At 41.9% G+C, this 19,151-nt stretch overlaps 1 protein-coding gene across 2 annotated transcripts in view; it reads right to left on the bottom strand.

Annotated features, from left to right (window-relative positions):
- Positions 1-19,151, bottom strand: part of LOC124721782 (probable low affinity copper uptake protein 2) — an 81,693-nt gene that overhangs the window by 20,667 nt on the left and 41,875 nt on the right. The gene's annotated exons all lie outside the window — the stretch shown is intronic.

Here is a 19,151-nt window from a genome sequence, read left to right as displayed (position 1 = left end):
TATGGCCAATGAGGAGACGACACAGTGTGGTCGAGTCCTTTCGGGAGAGGCGAAAGGAAGAACGCCACGGGCCTGATGTCACCTTAATCGCACGAAGTTTATTAGACAGGGGAGTAGCCCCCAAGAATTGGCCCATGACTGTCTGAAGTGGGATTTGATATGAAGCCGTAAATCCGCAACAGGAGGGGTTACAGCCAAACGATCAGCGAGCTCATTACCCAGGATACCCACATGGCCAGGGACCCAAAGAAAGTCAATGGAACAAGCAGCACGGTGAATATCAGCGAGATGGTCACGGATGGCAGAGACCACGGGATGGCACGAAAAACACTGGTCAATAGCAAGAAGGCCACTCATCGAGTCCGTACATAACAAAACGCGGCTGTGTTGGGACTGTTTAATAAAGGTAAGGGCCTGGGAAATTGCCATCAATTCCACAGTAAACACCCCACATGTAGGTGGCAGCAGATGACTTTCCGTTCCAACAGAGGACGTGAAGGCATACCCAACATGATCATCAGATTTAGAGCCATCAGTGTAAAAAACAACAGCATCCCGAAACTCCCATAAAATTTGGCGGAAAAAGGAACGGAACACCACCGGGGGGATGGAATCTTTCGGACCTCGGCGGAGATCCATCCGAATTCGAGGCCGAGGACCTAACCACGGAGGGGTGGAGGGGATAGAGCAAGGAGACAGGACAAAGAAGGAAGCTGAAAATCACGGCAAAGAGACACAAGGCGGAGCCCAACCGGTAAACCCGCCCGAGGGCGGGAGTCGGGTGGGCGACGTCCATGGTCTGGGAACAGGATAGAATAGGAAGGATGAGTGGGAGAGGAACGGATAATGAGTGCATAAGATACCAGAAGCTGGGACCGCCGAACAGAAAGGGGGTGGGGGGATCCCAGCTTCAACCAGGAGACTATCAACAGGGCTAGTAGGGATACCACGGATACCACGATGGTGGACTGGATCCAGCGCGTGCAGTGTGGAAGGAGCAGCTGAACCATAAACTTGACAACCATAGTCCAAGCGAGACAGAACTAGAGCACGATAAAGACGGAGGAGGAGGGAACGGTCCGCACCCCAAGAGGAGTGGGCAAGGAAGCGAAGGACATTGAGTTTACGGAAACATCCTACCTTCAGGAGTCTGATATGGGGCAGCCAACTGAGCTTGTTGTCAAAAAGAAGACCCAGGAAACGAAACTGTGGGACCACAGGCAATCGTTGTGCAGCGAGACAGAGCTCTGGATCAGGGTGGATCGTAGTACGGCAACAGAAGTGGACCACCCGTGATTTTAAAGAAGAGAACTGAAACCCGTGTGAGAGGGTCCATGCAGAGGCACACCGTATAGCTACCTGGAGCTGCCGTTCTGCAGATGCCATCGAGGAGGAACTAACCCAAATGCAGAAATCATCCACATACAGGGCAGGGGCGACCAAGGGACTGACAGAGGCCACAAGTCCATCGATAGCAATGAGGAAAAGGAGGACACTAAAGACAGAACCCTGTGGGATGCCCGTCTCCTGGGTCCGTGGAGAACTAAAAGCAGTACCAACTCGAACTCTGAATGACCGATGGATCAGGAACTGGCGGATAAAAATCGGGAGTGGGCCCCGAAGACCCCACTGATGAAGGTTAAGTAACATGTGATGGCGCCAGGCCGTGTCATAGGTCTTGCGAAGGTCGAAAAACACTGCAACCAAATGGCGGCGCTGGGAAAAAGCCTGCCGAACTGCGGATTCCAAGCGAAGTAAATGATCGATTGGAGACCGTCCCTCTCGAAAGCCACACTGGTAAGGGGACAATAGATCCCGAGATTCGAGGACCCAATTGAGCCGACGGGCTACCATCCATTCAAGTAACTTACAAACAACATTGGTCAAACTAATTGGCCGATAGCTGTCAACAGATAGGGGGTTCTTACCAGGCTTAAGGACAGCAACCACAATGCTATTGCTCCACTGAGAAGAGAAGTCACCCTGGAGCCAGATATGGTTAAACACCCAAAGAAGATGTTGCCGTTGTGGAGCACTGAGATGTTGAAGCAGTTGGTTATGAATGGAATCTGGACCAGGGGCCGTATCATGAGAAGAAGATAGAGCAGAAAGAAATTCCCATTCAGTAAAAGGTTCGTTGTAAGTTTCTGACTCACAAGGGGTGAAACATAAGGTGGAAGCTTCAGCCCGCTGTTTTTGATGAAGGAAAGCAGCTGGATAGGAGGCTGATGCTGATGCCACTGCAAAATGGGTCGCAAGATGTTCTGCAAGAAATAATGGGTCCGTACAAATGCCATCTGGGAGGTGAAGGCCTGGGAGGGTGGACTGCCGATGGCAACCTTGGAGCAAGCGAAGTGTAGCCCATACCCGTGACAGAGGGACAGTAGAACCAAGGGGAGAAACGAATCATTCCCAACATATCCGCTTGCTCTGTTTGATTAAATAACGGGCTTTAGCACGAAGGCGTTTAAAGGTAGTAAGGCTGGCTACGGATGGGTGCCTCTTAAAGTGTTGCAAAGCTCGACGGCGATGACGGATGGCAATGGCAATGGCAATGGCCGTACTCCACCATGAGACTTGCCGGTGACGAAATGGTCCAGATGAGCACGGGACAGCAAGGCTAGCAGCACGAACAATCGCGTCAGACACGTCACGTAGGGCGTCATCAATACAACCTGACAAAGAGGGAGAAAACACGACCTGTGCAGTGTATAGACGCCAATCGGCACATTGGAAAGACCAACGAGGTAACCTGTCCATCGGGGAGCGGGAAGGGAGCATGATAATCAACGGGAAATGGTCACTATCACAAAGGTCGTCGTGTGGCGACCAGTGTAACAAAGGGAGGAGAGAGAGAGAAGAAAGAGAAAGATCAATGGCAGAAAAGTTACCATGACTGGCACTGAAATAAGTAGGGGAGCCATCATTAAGAAGGCACAGGTCGTGGTCTGCAATAAATTGGTCTATAAGAAGACCTCGTCTAGATGGAAAGGCACTGCCCCCCAAGGGATGATGAGCATTAATATCCCCAAGGAGGGGGAAGGGAGGAGAAAGTTGCTGAAGAAGGGCAGTTAAGGCAGCAGGTGTAAGAGTCCTGTCAGGAGGGAGATAAAGATTGCAAACTGTGACCGCAGAGTCTAAGTGGACCCTAACAGCAACCGCTTCCAATGTAGTTTGAAGAGGAATCCACGTGCTAGCAATGTCTGCACGGACCAACGTACAAACGCCACCAGAAGCCCGCAGGGGTCCGACCCGAATTCGACAGAAAACACGCAACCCACGGAGGGTCGGTGAGTGAGCATCAGTAAAATGAGATTCCTGGAGAACCACACAAGCTGCAGAGTAGGACGAAAGAAGGGATTTCAATTCCGGAAGGTGACGATAGTATCCATTACAATTCCATTGGAGAACCACAGAATGATGGTTTAAATGGGGGCTGAACATGCTAAATCCAGTCATACCGCCGGGTCCCCACCCGTCACCAACAGCCGGGTCCCCACCCGTCACCAACAAGGAGGGGGCGACATCCATGAACGACAGGTCAGAATCCAGTTTTGAAGTCGGGGAAGGGACCTTCGGTGACACCAGAGGCTCTTTGTCCCGGGACTTATGTTTCTTCTTCTTTTCAGGCTGAGATTGAGGAGGGCTGTGTGGCATAAAGGAGCCAGCTGCAGCAAGATCAGGAACAGAAAGAGACCAGGCGACCTGGGGGCCGACAGACCGCGGCTCTCGCGGTCGTCGCGCAGCAGCAGACCTTTGGCCTGGAAGGTGCCAGGAAGGGGCATCCCGGAAGAGGCGCCCTTGACTGGCAGATGCCGAAGGAGTGGGACACTTCTCCGGCTGGGGATGGGGAGCAGTGCCCATAGGAGAAGGTGTGGGAGCCGCATGGGAGGGGGGGAGGAGAGGGGTCCGGGATGGGGGTAAGGAAGGGGGAGGAAGGGGTGTAGATGTAACCAAGGCATAACTAGATGTCATGGACACAGGGTGAAGTCGTGTATATTTCTGACGGGCCTCTGTGTAGGTTAAACGATCGAGGGACTTATACTCCTGTATCTTTTTTTCCTTCTTATATACTGGGCAATCTGGTGAACGTGGAGAATGACTACCATGACAATTTGCACATACAGGAGGGGGAACACAGGGACTCCCCTCATGGAGTGGACGTCCACAGTCACCACAGAGAGGGGCCTGGGAACAGCGGGAAGACATGTGGCCAAAACGCAAGCACTTAAAACACCTCATAGGAGGTGGGATGTACGGCTTCACATCACAGCGATAGACCATAATCTTAACTTTCTCAGGGAGGGTATCCCCTTCAAAGGCCAGGATAAAGGCACCAGTATCAATACGATTGTCTTTAGGACCCTTCTGAACACGCCGAACAAAGTGAACACCCCGCCGTCCGAGATTGTCCCGAAGTTCCTCATCAGTTTGAAGGATGAGATCCCTGTGAAAAATCACACTTTGTACCATATTTAGAGACTGGTGGGGGGTAATGGACACAGGAATTGTGCCAAGATGGGTACAGGCACGAAGGGCCGCAGATTGGGCAGCTGAAGCAGTTTTTATCAGCAACGAACCCGACCGCATCTTGCTCAGGGAGTCCACTTCGCCAAACTTGTCTTCAATGTGTTCCACAAAGAATAAAGGTTTGGTATTGGTGAAAGTATCTCCATCAGTCCTGGTGCAAACTAGATAACGAGGGAAAGGTTTTGCCCCTAGCCGACGGGCCTGACCCTCTTCCCAGGGGGTAGCCATGGAAGGGAAGGCCGAAGGGGCAAGAGAAGCAGCACTTGAGGAATCAGTTCCACGCAGAGAGACGGCCGCAGAAGAACGGCCAGAGTTCTGGACCCGTATGCGTTTCATTTGCATAGCTTCCAGCCTGGTACCACCCACTCCAATCAGGGGCTCTCCTCACGGGCACCACCCAGCCAGAGCAAGGGCCGTCTGGCACGGCGGCCATTGCCAGGAGTTCCGATGCTCCAGGATGACGAGCAACCACTCCAAGGCATGCATGAGGAGGTCACAGCTCAGGTATCAGAAGTGTGATCCCTGTGTGTTCAGGGGGCTCAACCAAAAGGGTACATAGCGACCCCACCACACGGGCTGGCTACCGTGCTGGCTATGCACCCTAGTATCAGACAACGACGCGAAAGAAAAGGTGGAATGTACTAGGAGGGCGCACGTCGGAGACACTAGGTAAGGTGCTCTTCCCCAAATGGCTCACACTACGGAGGATAAATTTTGTAATGGAGGTCAAACCCCAGAGGGGGACCAAGGAATGCCAAAAGGAGGAGATGATTATGCAACAAAGCCGAATTGGAAAACCAACAGAACCAGGAGGATAGTGGGGGCCAACATAAGCAAGGACACCAAGAGAGGGAGAGGAGAGGGCGAGGGGAAAGGAGCAAGGAGGGGAAGGGAAAGGAAATGCTGCCTTGGAGAGAAAGAAGGCTGCAATGGCTCGGGGCCCCGTGCTCGCCACGCACGTATCCACAAAAGAGTTGTGGACCCCTGGGGGGCTGTGGGTTGGAGAATGGAATGTTATAACCCTTGATTGCGTAGGCATGTTGGAGAATTTAAAAAGGGAAATAGATAGGTTAAGCCAGATATAGTGAGAACAAATGAAGTGTGGTGGAAGGAAGAACAGGACTTCGGTTCATGTCAGGACATGCTAACAATGCAAGATCAAACAGGCATAATGTAAGACGAGACCTAATAATGAATCAGAAAAATGGAATGTGGATAAGCTACAGTGAACAACACACACAATGTGTTATCATAGGCAAGATATAAAAGAACCCAACACCCACCACAGCAGTGCAAGTTTATATGCCAACTAGCTCTGCAGATGAAGAGATTGAAAGATTGTATGAAGAGATAAAGTAAATTATTCAAATAGTTAAGAGAGACAAAAATTTAAATGTAAATTGGAGACTGGAATTCAACAGAAGGAAAGGGAAGAGAAGGAAAGGTAACAGGAGAACATGGGCTGGGAGAAGGAATGACAGAGGAAGCCACCAGGCAGAATTCTGCACAGGCCATAATTGAATCTTCACTAGCATATGGTTTAAGAATAATGAAAGAAGGTTTTATATGTGGAAGGGACCTAGGGATGGAGGAAGGTATTAAACTGATTACAAAATGGTAAGACAGAGCTCAAAATCAAATTTTAAACTGCAAGTCATTTAAAGGGGCAGATGTAGACTGACCATAATTTATTAGTGATGAACAGTGGATTAAAACTGAAGAGATTGCAAAAAGTAAGGAAATAGGACCTGGTTAAACTGAAGGAACTAGAGGTAGTTGTGACTTTTAGAGGGAACATTAGGCAACCTTGGACTAAAACAGGGGAAATAAATGCAATAGAAGAAGAATTGCTAGAATTGAGAGATGAAACAGGGAAGAAATACAATAGAAAAAGAAAGGGTAATTTTAAAAGCTAAAACAGGGAAGGTACCAGAAGATCTCATGGATAAAAAGGTAAGACTTAGTAGAAATATGTAAGCAACAAGAGAGATATTGGATTTAACTGACAAAAGAAGAAAACATAAATGTGCAACAAATGAAGCAAACAAAAGTGAACACAGATGTTTAAAAAATGAGACTGCCAAAGTGCAAAATGGCTAAGCAGGACTGACTACAGGACAAATGCAAAACTACAGATGCCTGTATAATTACAGGAAAAATAGATATCACCTATAGAAAAATTAAAGAGGCCTTTGGACAAAAGATAATCTGCTGTATGATTATCACATGCTCAGATTCCAGCCAGTATTATGCAAAGATGGGAAAGCAGAAAGATGGAAGGAATATATAAAAGATCTATGTTAGGCATGAAAACTTGAGGATAATATTATATAAAGAGATGTGGGTGTAGGTGAGGATGAGATGGGAGATATGATACTACATGAAGAATTTGACAGTGCACTGAAAGACCTAAATAGAAACAAGGTCCTCTGAGCAGACAAAATTGTCTCATAATTATTAAGATCCTTGGGAGAGCAAGCCACGAAAAAATTATTCCACTTGATGTGCAGGATATATGAGACACATGGAGTGTAACAATTCCTGTTCCAAAGAAAGCAGGTGCTGACAGGTGTGAATACTATCAAACCATCAGTTTAAAGAGTCATAGCTGCAAAGGACTGACATGAATTATTTATAGAAAAATAACCTACCTCAGGAAAGATCAGCTTGTATGAACATGTGAGGCAATACTGTCCCTACAGCTCTGCAGATGAAGAGATTGAAAGATTGTATGAAGAGATAAAGTAAATTATTCAAATAGTTAAGAGAGACAAAAATTTAAATGTAAATTGGAGACTGGAATTCAACAGAAGGAAAGGGAAGAGAAGGAAAGGTAACAGGAGAACATGGGCTGGGAGAAGGAATGACAGAGGAAGCCACCAGGCAGAATTCTGCACAGGCCATAATTGAATCTTCACTAGCATATGGTTTAAGAATAATGAAAGAAGGTTTTATATGTGGAAGGGACCTAGGGATGGAGGAAGGTATTAAACTGATTATAAGCTTACAGCTTATCTTAGAAGATAGACTGAAGAAGATCCACAATTACATCTATACAGCCACTCTGCAAATCATACTTAAGTGCCTGGGAGAGGGTTCATCAAACCACCTTCACAATAATTCTCTATTATTCCACTCTTTAACAGCATGTGGATAAAGAACACCTACATCTTTCCATGCAAGCTCTAATTTCCCTTATTTTATTATTATGATAGTTTCTCCCCATGTAGGTCACCGTCAACAATATACTTTTGCATTCGGAGGAGAAATTTGGTGACTGAAATTTTATGATAAGATCCCACCAAAATGAAAAACACCTCTGTTTTAACGATTTCCACTCTGAAACCTGTATCATGCCCCTGATCCTGTCTCCCCTATTTTTCGATAATACAAAACATTCTAACCTTCTTTGGACTTTCTCGCTGTACTCCATTAATCCTATCTGACAAGGATTCCACATCGCACAGCAGTATTACAAAGGAGATAAAGACAAGCATATTTTAGACAGTCTTTTTAGTAGATCTGTTGCATGTTCTAAGTGTCCTACCAATAAAACGCAGGCTTTGGTTTGCCTTCCCCACAACAGTTTGTGTGTGTTCTTTTCAACTGAATTTGTCTGTGATTGCAATTCCTAGGTATTTAGTTGGCCTTACAGCCTTTAGATTTGAATGGTTTATCGTGTAACTGAAGTTTAACAAATTACTTTTACCACCCATCTGGATGACATCACACTTTTCATTATTCACGGTCGATTGCCAATTTTTGCACCATACAGATACATTATCTAAATCGTTTTGCAATTTGTTTTGACCTTCTGATGACTTTACTACATGATAAACAAATGTATCATATGAAAACAACCTAAGATGGCTGCTAAGATTGTCTCCTAAATTGGCGCTTCAGTCTGGAATCGCGCGACCGCTACAGTCGCAGGTTCGAATCCTGCCTTGGGCATGGATGTGTGTGATGTCCTTAGGTTAGTTAGGTTTAAGTAGTTCTAAGTTCTAGGGGGCTGATGACCTCTGATGTTAAGTCCCACAATGCTCAGAGCCATCTGAACCATTTGTCTCCTAAATTGTTTTTATATAGATAAGGAACATTAAAGGGCCTATAGCACAACCTTGGGGAACACCAGAAATCACTTCTGTTTCAGCCGATGACTTTTGTCAATCACTATGAACTGTAACCTCTCCGACAGGAAATCACAAACCCAGTTGCATAACTGAGATGATATTCCACAAGTGTGCAGTTTTCTTATAGGCCACTTGTTAGGTACTGCATCAAAAGCATTGTGACTCACCGATCTTTCAAAGTGCTGCCATGCAGTTATGCACGTCCTCTACATGCGGCGCTGTCTGCCAGCCATGCAGCAGCAGCTCCACCTAAGCGGCCAGCCAGCCAGCAGCCACTAGACTCGGACTCAGTTCTGATTTGACTGTTAAAGTGTACACCCGTCTTACTTTGTTTACTTGATCTGTGACTTACATGTATTGTGTCATCCTTGAAAAATATTTGTTCAACTTGACGTTATAACAAAAAGGCTTCTGGAAATCTAGAAATATGAAGTCAATTTGAAATCCTTTGACAATAGCACTCAAAACTTTATGTGAGTAAAGAGCTAGTTGTGTTTCACAAGAATGATGTTTTCTAAATCCATGCTGACTATGTGTCAATAGACCATTCTCTAGAAGGTAATGCATAATGTTCGAACACACTACATATTCCAAAATCCTGCTGTATATCAGTGTTAATGATATGGGCCTGTAATTAAGTGGGTCTTAAATATTGGTGTGACCTGTGCAACTTTCCAGTCTTTGGGCACAGATCTTTCATCGAATGAGCGGTTGTATACGATTGTTAAGTATGGAAGTATTGCATCAGTGTACTCTGAAAGGAACGTATATGGCATACAATCTGGATTGGAAGCCTTGCTTTTATTAAGTGATTTAAGTTGCTTTGCTACCCTGAGGATATCTACTTCTAAGATACTCAAATGACAGCTGTTCTTGATCGAAATTCTGGAATATTTACTTTGTCTTCTTTGCTGAAGGCATTTTGGAAAGCTGTGTTTAGTAACCCTACTATAGCAACACTGTCGATAGTATTTCCATTGCTATCGGGCACAGAAGGCACTGATTGTGTCTTGCTGCTATGGTTTTGAGGCAAAGTTTCATTGTGGAAACTGTTATAAGCATCTCACATTGTAGTCCACACTAAATTTCGAGCTTCTGTAAAAGGTGGACAATCTTGGGGATTTTGCATTTGTTTAAATATGACCATGGGGCATCAGCTCCATCATTCGTTAATTTATTTAGTATAAATCTCTCATTGCTGTCAGTACGATTTCTTTGAATTCAAGCCACATCTGGTCTATATTTACAGTGTTAATTTGGAAACAGTGGGAATTGTCTCTCAGGAAGGCATCAAACAGATTTTTATCTGCTTTTTTTGAATACCTGCATTTTTTGTTTATTTTTGGTGGATTTGGGAGTTACGGTATTCAAACTTGCTGCGACAACCCTGTGGCACTAATCCCCGTACCCATTTTGATGCCCATTATTAGTTCAGGATAATTTGTTCTTATGAGGATAAGTGTGTTTTCACAACCGTTTACCGTTCAAGTGGGTTCATGAACTAATTGCACGAAATAATTTTCAGAGAATGCATTTACCATGGTTTTGAATAATGTTTTATGTATACCTATGGATTTAACCATGTATTTCCACCAACATATTAATGGTAAATTGAAGTCACCACCAACTACACTGAAAAGCCAAAGAAACTGGTACAGCCGCCTATTATCGTATAGGACCACCGCGAGCACACATACTGCTGCAACACAATGTGGCATGCACTCAACTAATATCTGAAGTAGTGCTGGAGGGAATTGACACCATGAATCCCGCAGGGCTGTCCATAAATCCATAAGAGTTAAAGGGGGTGGAGATATCTTCTCAAGAGCATGTTGCAAGGCATCCCAGATATGCTCAATAATGTTCGTGTCTGGGGAGCCTGGCATCCAGCAGAAGTGTTTAAACTCAGAAGAGTGTTCCTGGACCCACTCTGGAGCAATTTCAGACATGTAAGATGTCTCATTGTCCTGGTGGAATTGCCCAAGCCCATTGGAATGCACAATGGACATGAATGGATGCAGGTGATCACATATGATGCTTACAAACGTGTCTCCTGTCAAGAGTCTTATCTAAACATATCGGGAGCCACATATCACTCCAACTGCATATGCCCCACACCATTACAGAGCTTCCATCAGCTTGAACAGTCCCTTGCTGACATACAGGGTCCATGGATTCATGAAGTTTTCTCCATACCTGTACACGCCCACCTGCTCGATACAATTTGAAATGAGACTCGTCTGACCAGACAATACGTTTCCAGTCATTAACAGTCCAATGTCAGTATTCACAGGTCCAGGCAAGGCATAAAGCTTTGTGTCATGCACTCATCAAGAGTATACGAGTGGACATTTGGCTCCAAAAGGCCATATCGATGACGTTTCGTTGAATGGTTCACACGGTGACCCTTGTTGATGACCCAGCACTAAAATCTGCAGCAATTTGTGGAAGGGTTGCACTTCTGTCACATTGAACGATTCTATTCAGTTGTCATTGGTCCTGTTCTTGCAGGATGTTTTTCAGGCCAGAGCTATATCGAAGACTTGATGTTTTACCACATTCCTGATATTTACGGTATACTCGTGTAATGGTCGTACAGGAAAATTCCCACTTCATCGCTACCTCGGAGATGCTGTGTCCCATTGCTCATGCACCGACTATAACATCACATTCAAACTTACTTAAATCTTGATAACCTGCCACTGCAGCAGCAGTGACCAATCTAACAACTGCGCCAAACTCTTGTCTTATATAGGCATCGGCAACCGCACCGTGTTCTGCCTGTTTACATATATCTGTATTTGAATACACATGCCTACGCCAGTATCTCCAGCGCTTCCGTGTATAATTGTACGAGTCGGGTATGTGATTGGAATAAGACTCAAGTTTTCTTTGAACACTTCAGCAGTTGTTAAAATCTGAGTTAGGAGTTCAGTAAAAGGATCCAATAATTATTTTATTCTGGTTGCCAAGAATGACCTCAACCCATACTAACTCACAAGAACTACCTACTTCCATTTCGTTACAAGGTAAGCTACTTCTAAAAGCAACAGACATGCCATCGTAAACTGTATTTGGTCTGTACTTTCTGAACAATATTAAATCCTTTGCGAAAATTTCAGCTGAACTTTCGATTTGAGCATCAGTATTTTCTATTACAGCACGAACCTCTGGTATTTTCTCAACACAGCTACGACAATTTACAACTGTTATACCAATGATTCATAGATCACGTTCTTCCTGTGCTCGACCTGCAACCTTTGAGACTAAAGCACTTTTTGCATCTTCCCATGTCCCTCTACCCTCTTAAAAAAACACCAGTCCATGCCACACAAGACCTGCTACCCATGCAGCCATCTCCTGCACATAATGGACTCCTGACCTATTTAACAGAACCTGAAATACCATCCCCCTATGGTGCAAGTCAAGAAATCTGCAGCCTACATAGTCACAGAACTGTCTGAGCCTCTGATTCAGACCCTCCACTCAGCTCTGTAGTCTGCAATCAGTCCTGTCAACTATGCTGCAAATTTTGAGCTCTGATTTCATCTTGCAAGCAAGACTGACAGCCTTTACTGCTTCACATAGCCACTCGAAACCAGAGAGAATCTCTTCCAATCCAAAGTGACACACATCATTGGTACCACTGATATGAGCCACCACCAGCAGTTGGCTGCACCATGTGCTTGGCACACCATCCAGCAGGATCTATCCCACATATGGAAGGACTCTACCTGTTGTGCAAAAGGAGCGAACACTGATTTCTCCTCCTCATTGGCAGCCATGTCCCCTAAGGAACCCCATTACACACCTAACACTGGAGCTCCAAACTACCAATAATTCCACGCTCTGTGACTGCCTGTATCTTGCAGGCTGAGACGTTTCCTCTGAAACAGGACAAGAGACTGTATCTGGCTGATCATTGTCAGCCACAAATAGCACCTGGAACCTGTTTGTCAGGCTAAAGGGGGAGGCCTTACATTTAGCTTCTGCAGCTTGCCATGTCCCGAGGTGAGCTCCCACTTGACCATGGGTAAGTAGGCAATCTCAATGCGAGCCGTACCCAGGCTGGCTACCAGTGCAGACCGAACAGCAAATTTGTTAGTCATGCTGGATGTCCGTTGGATCCCCATGGCTGGTCCACAACAGTGATGCCTATCCAATGCAGCCTCAAGCTGCGTAACCAAAGCTGACACAGCCATGAGCTGAGAGTGAAGTGTCATCAACTTTGCTCACATCCACACACAAATCCAGTCAACTACCTATCAAGGTGTAAACAGATTACCAACATCTTTGACAAACTAAAAGATGTTTGTGGTGAAAAAGTACAATCCCTCATTTTGTATAGGAATAGGAAAGAAAAGGTGGCATGCTGTGTACTGTTAACTCTTCTAATACTTCTTATATTATTGAGACACTGAAATAAAATCTGTTGCCCAGTTTCAGTACTTAGCATTCATTATGAAACATACACTGAGGTATAGGATTTCACCAAAATTTCAATTGAAGTTTCGATTTATTTTCCGTTGACTTATCATCACCTTTACTTTTCTTCAGAGAGAGTTTATCAATTATGAGTTTTGAGTAATACCTAAGACTCCTTGTTGCCACATTAATCAGTGTCTTTTCCAAAATACAGTTGACTTTATAAATATTCACCTCACTGACATAATAATGCAGCAGACATTGTGACAGAATGATAAAACAGCAACTGATGTAAAGTCATGACAATAGTTTATGAAAACGCCCATTCTCAGTATAAAAATAAACTAATTTCTTCACATATATCGTTCCAAACCCACAGTAGTTCTCGTTTCACCAGTTATTGATGGCACTTCAATATTACATCATTTCACAGAAAAAATCGGTAGTCACTTGAATATTGTGGTATATGGGAGTTTCACATATTAATCATATCGTGAAATACTCTCCTCTTTGCGTACTGCTTTTTCAAAATCTTGCTTCGATATCTGAAATTATTTACAGGATACAAGGAATTTTGTAAATATTTCATACCGGCTTTTCGGCTAGCACGCGAACTTGTGACTCAGGGCTTTACATACAATCCATTTTCTCAAAACTGGTGGTAGATAGCAACATCTTTTTAATTTTAAAGAAAAATTTAAAATGTAAGTTACATTTTATATGCAGCAACATATGACAACTTGCACCAAACACAAATTCATAGCAAACCTCTATTTTTCACTGCAAACTTTCCGAAATTCATGGAGTAGTTTACTAAATCCTAAAATATCACAGTAAATATGACAATTAACAAAATGATAGGCAGTTCAACAAGAAATTGATGAATAAAGCTAAAAGATGTGTGAGAACCAAATTTTTTACTGAACAGATTCTTTACAATCATTTGAGAAAGTTTGCAGATTAGCCGGCGGGTGCGTCACATTCTGTTCGCTCTTGAGAGTTAACTGGCATTGTCTCAGAGCTCCTGTCCTGCAGGATGTGACATCAGTCACCATACAGGATTCCCGATTAGCCAGTACAGCTTCATAAGAAAAATGGCATTGGACGTATCATGAGAAATATGTACAGCTCCCTGCAGGGCAGACGGCTATCAGATACAGAGCCCTCAAGGGAGTGGTCCCATGAGGTGGCAAGTAAGATTGCAGTGAATCTTACTCCGTGCGAGATGGGCTTAAGTGGGAAATTGGCTTACAATGTCAATTTTTTTAACGTTCCAGTAATTGCTAAAGAATTTCATTTCATTGATGTTGGGCAGCATGCAAAAATATGTAATGCTATTGTGCACAAAGTTTTCTCATAGTTAATTATTCATGCAAAATGTACCTTCTTCAGATATGCCTATGGCATTAGCTACTCCATAAAACTTCAATTGTCAATTGATCTACGACATATTGTGCACTTTTTTCAATGTTTTCACCTCTTGCACACGGAGTTTTGACTACAAAAAAAATTTGTTTTTATCATCTTATTTTCCTCGTGGCATGTTCTAGCAATCACCATCATCTGATCACAATGAAGAAATATGAATGTATCACCTCATTATCCAGCTGGCATTTATTTATGCATTGTATGGTCCACTTTCATGACGTACAATGTCCTTATATTTTTGTGTTTCTTGGTTATGATCTGATGACAACAGCAAAAATACAGCATGAGAAAAATTGAAAGATAAAAATAATTTGTGAACTGGACAAAATTCCAAGTGCAAGAGCTAAAAATGTTGGATGACTGCTCTGTAAATTTTCTTATCTATATTGGTTTCATATGAGATTGCAGTTTTTCGAAGTTCTTCATATGGATCCTCTTCAAGCAAACAAGTGCAGACACTAATCCAGCTACCCATTTCTGTCAAAAACAAAGAAGCTGACTACTTTATAAATCTCCACCAAGTTTGTCCAATTTCCACATTGCCAGTAAGTTACATCAAAAAAAATTTTTTTTTCATTGCACAGTATTTGTGTTTCTCAATTTCACAGTGTAAATAATTTGAAAACATATGTAAAGAAGACTGTTCTATAGATTTAATTGACATTTACTTAACACTGATGTTTAGCATCTCTGTCAGTGTGATATCTTCTCAACTTCATCTTCATGTGTATACCAGCTTACGAGTCGAGGCATTTATATCACGTATCCCCTTCCAGTAAATAAAAAAAAGGAAAGGAAAGGCACACCAAAGATACAAGAGACAAAAAATTGTAAATCCTGCTCAAATATCAGGAAGTTTTAACAATTTTTTATAACTGTAGCAAAATCTGATGTAGATGTAGACTCCTATCAAGATAATGTACATTTATTTGGGTCCAGTCATAGCAAGAATTTGACAATAAAACATTAAAAGATGTAGAAATAACCATATTAAACCTAAAAAATAAAAATTCTGTGGAATTGGATGAAATACCTGCCCATTTCAAAGCAGCTTCAAATATAATAGCACACCCACTGTCTGAAATAATTAATCAATCACTTGAAGAAGGCTACTTTAAAGACATTCTAAAATATGCGAAAGTGAAACCAGTATTTAAAAAAGGCTCTAAAGAAGATGTGGGAAATTACCATCCAATTTCCCTTCTTCCTGCATTTCCTAAAATATTTGAAATGATCATTGCAATCCGAATTCAAAATTACTGTCACAAGTTTAAGAGTGTTTCAAAGAATCAATTTTGCTTCCAAAAAGGCAAAAGTACAATTCATGCAATTAATGAATTCATAAATAAAGTTAATTCCACCTTAGATAAATTACAAAACACTGCAGGAACCTTCTGTGGCTTATCCACAGCCTTCGACTGTGTGAATCACTCATTGCTATTAAATAAAATCCAAAAATACAGAATTATAGGCAGAGCCTTACAGTTGTCATATTTGACAAAGAGACAACAAAGGGTAATCATAACATCAGACAAAGGAAAATACTCCTCAAAATGGAGAACTATCTCACAGGTGGTACCACAACGATCAATTCTAGGCCCAATACTTTTTCTTTTTTACATAAATGACTTAACTGTAAATATGAAGTATAATTCAGCTTTATTCACTGATGGCACATCAATAATGATAGACAATAACAGTCTAAAATAAATTATATCAAAATTTTGCACTGAAGTCTTGAACTAAATGAAGCAGAAAGTGTTAAATCCTTAGAAATACAGTTGGACAGAAATCTGCTTTGGACCTCACATATAGACTATTTAACCAATAAACCGAACAGCCTGCCAATTGCTTTGTCAATCTTAGCCAGTTTCACTGCCATAGACATGAAGAAGGTAGTGAGATACAGCCTTGCCTTTTGAGGAAATGCTAGCAATTTGACAAGATATTAACTTTATAAAAAGAAAGTATAAGGAACATGTGTAATGCAAAGCCAAGAAAATCGTGTTGGCCTCTTAAACATATACTCACTCACTTTAATTCTAAGAAATAATTCTTTTCACAAATACTAATCCAGAATTGTATTCTCCAAATAACTTCCAGCATGGATATGAAACTAGAAACAGAGAAAGTTTCATGATTCCTAGACAGATGCAGCCTTTTTGCACAGACCCCACAATATATGGTGATGAAAATATACAATAAGTTAAAAAGAAAAATTTTTGAATGATTGAAAGTAATTCAGTAAAAAGAAAATTATACAGCCCTCTGGGACAAAAACGCTTTTACTCTACTAAAATTTTTAATGATGATCTGACCATCTGAGCAGGATAAAAATTAATGGCATATATATTCAGATTTTTATAGCTCTAGTAAATGTTGTATTCCATGAGAAACCTATTATAGTTATAAACTTAAAAAGTCTCCTGTACACTAAATCAATGATTTAACATGTATGAAATGAGACAATAAAATTCTGATTCTGGTACCACAGAACAGTTCACTTGCTGTGTTAGATTATTAAATTTCCCAAGTTTCAAAAGATGGTGTACACTAGGAATCCCCAGGGGGACAGAATGTTTAAGTAATTGGATACTATAGTACAGGAAACATTCTCAATCTGTTGAGGAGTTATGGAGTGGCATTGCCTTGTATTTAGTTACTAGAATGTTCTCCTTGTGTTTTCAGAAAAATACTTTGAGAATTCCTCATTTCTGACAAAGCTATTTGTAAAACTGACACAAAATATGAGAAAACATATAAAGCTAAAGTTACATGAAGCACAGACAAGGACCAAAAACTGCTCCTCATCCATACATTTTATTGTAGCCAAATAACATTAAGCCAAAACAACTCCACTGAAACATAGTAAGCAAGTTGAAGCAGAGGGGGAATTAGCCAGAAGATAAGTGATTACTTGCATAACATACCATGTCTAAGAAAGCTGAGACCAGATCAAAAAGGATACAAATACTATTAAAGATAAAGCAGTGGCTCGTTTCAAATTACATCATAACATAAGACTGAAAATGAAGGATAAAAGTAATCAGTTACATATGTAAAACCCAAAAATACCACACAGATAAAGTAGTGAGGAGGATACAAGTTCCTCACTACTACTACATGAGGAACATCTGAAAATAATTAATAGTTCTTATAAAAATGTAACTTCAGAATACACAAAAATTAAACAGTAAGTTAGAAATAGCTGTGTAATCACTTTTATTTGCCTGACTACTCTGCTACTTATGTGTTAGATGTTATAACTACTATAGCAATTTATTACTTAATTATTAATGTGCACCACAGCCCATAGATATTAAATATTTTTACAATGTACTACAAATTTGAATTAAGCTCATCAGCCAACAGTAAATTATCAAATATTCTGCCAAGCAGCAAAAAGGGGCAAAAGACTGGAGAGAATGCTTAAACATATTCATAAAAAAAAAACAGATCCATATAGTAACATCATATGATGTAATAAGCTAAAATGTTCCCTTTTACACCTGGTATGGTATATCATAATATATTCTTAAAATATGTACCAATGTGTCATTATGCAGCAATAGCATCATTTCAGTGGTAGTTCAGTTACTATATTCACATGATCTGACAGTGCTTATTTTTTTCATGCAGTATCTGAAAGAAAGGGTTTATCCAAACCCACAATGGCCACTAATGCCCAGAAAGAAAAGAAAATGAATTATTTCATCCAGTAACAGCGTGAATACTACGAGGACTGGAACTTTAATAGTGGCAACTATTTATTTGCAGCTCATACAAAATAGATACCTGTTTCAAAATTTTACTGACCCTCAAAGTAGTCACTAGCATTGTGTATAGCCCATTGCCAGCAATGTGGAAGTCGTAGGATACTCTTAGCAGTGCCAGTTGTGTTGACAGTTCGAGCAGTACAGTCTATTGCCTGATGAATTTGTAGCAGTTCTGAAGCGAATGCCGTGAAGTCTTTCCGTCAGTTTAGAAATCTAGTTGAACTCACGAGGGCTTAAGTCAGGGGAGTGCAGTAGGTTGTATAGCACTTAGCAGCCCCATCAGTCAAACAAATCAGTAACAGCTTGCACTGTACGTGCTTGAGCATTGTTCTCCAAAATGATGGTCAGGTCCTGCAGAAAGTGTTATCACGTCTGTCTCTATGCTGGTCATAGGTTGTGTTCGAAAACTGAACTGTTACAAATTCACCGGGCAATAGACAGTGACGCTCGAACTGTCAACACAACTGGCACTGCTAAGAGTATCCAAGACTTCCACATCGCTGGCACCAAGTTATACACAGTGCTGGTGACTACTTTAAAGGTCAGTAAAACTTCAAAACACGTATCTATTTTGTACGAGCTGCAGATAAATAGTTGCCACTACTAAAGTTCCAAACATCGTATAAAGAATTTTCCAAAATACTGTGGACCAGATCCATTGTTGATGGGATGTGAACATGTAACCCCTTCAACCACACATCGTGATATGATCATATTTATCACAAAGTGACATATGACACTCTAAAATTATGTTCTTTAAAGGGCTAACCTTTCCTATGAAATGATGGGTATGCTAACAGTTAGGACATGTTTCATAAGTGAAATACAGGCTGAAGCACAAAAGGCCTCCATATCTTGA

Source organism: Schistocerca piceifrons, chromosome X (genome assembly GCF_021461385.2).
Source record: "Schistocerca piceifrons isolate TAMUIC-IGC-003096 chromosome X, iqSchPice1.1, whole genome shotgun sequence".
Taxonomy (NCBI): domain Eukaryota; kingdom Metazoa; phylum Arthropoda; class Insecta; order Orthoptera; family Acrididae; genus Schistocerca; species Schistocerca piceifrons.
This window is presented reverse-complemented; position numbering and strand designations above follow the sequence as displayed.